Source organism: Oncorhynchus nerka, linkage group LG7, assembly GCF_034236695.1.
Source record: "Oncorhynchus nerka isolate Pitt River linkage group LG7, Oner_Uvic_2.0, whole genome shotgun sequence".
In the NCBI taxonomy this organism is placed as follows: Eukaryota; Metazoa; Chordata; class Actinopteri; order Salmoniformes; family Salmonidae; genus Oncorhynchus; species Oncorhynchus nerka.
The window spans coordinates 69,416,761-69,417,600 of NC_088402.1; positions in this window are offsets into that span (position 1 = coordinate 69,416,761).

An 840-nucleotide genomic window follows, 5' to 3' on the forward strand; every position below is an offset into this window, starting at 1 on the left:
ATAACCGCAGATATTGAGGGCGGTCCATCTCACGAGCATGAGGCTTGGGGATTTTATTATCAACATTAAAGGTGCAATATACAAAATCACACCACCATTTCCTGGTTGCTAAAATTCGAAAAGTTCTACTAATTTCAATTTATGTGACAAACAAGCAATGTACATTGTACCATCTCAACCTATGTGAAATATAATTTCAATACACATAAATATTTATTTTCTGCTTTTTGAAGCTGGTGTACAAAACCGAAAGTAAAAGAAGCAAATACGAAACTTCAGAACTGGAAACATAGTGCACAAAGAACATATATACCACTTCTTAGACTTGCTTTCAATGAGAATGACAGATCTATAATACATATTTCTATGTGAATTCAATTGTTGAAGTCATGCTCAGACATATTTTATAGTCACTCCTATGTGATGTAGTCAACCAACTACTCCTTCCACTGCACATGACTGTTGCCATTAACGGCAGGCCAGCTGTCTGAGGCTTTTAGACTATAGCAAGCTGCTGCTTCACTCACATTAAATAGAAAATAATAGAAAATAATTGGCTGAAGAGTGTGTGATTTTTGGTTGATGTTTCAATTTAATGAAGTCACAGTTACATTTATAAACATAGACCTTGCACGGTCAAAAAAAAGAAGGAAACTCTGCACAACCCGAATTTTGGTAACTCACTCAATTTCTCATGATCAAACATTCTAGTTAATATTGAAGAGTACTGAGCACAGACATAAGGATTTCACCCTCTGACATAGAGAAGACATTACACGTAGACACTCAGTAGCTACTGAGTAATGCTGCCCTCTGACATAGAGAAGACATTACACGTAG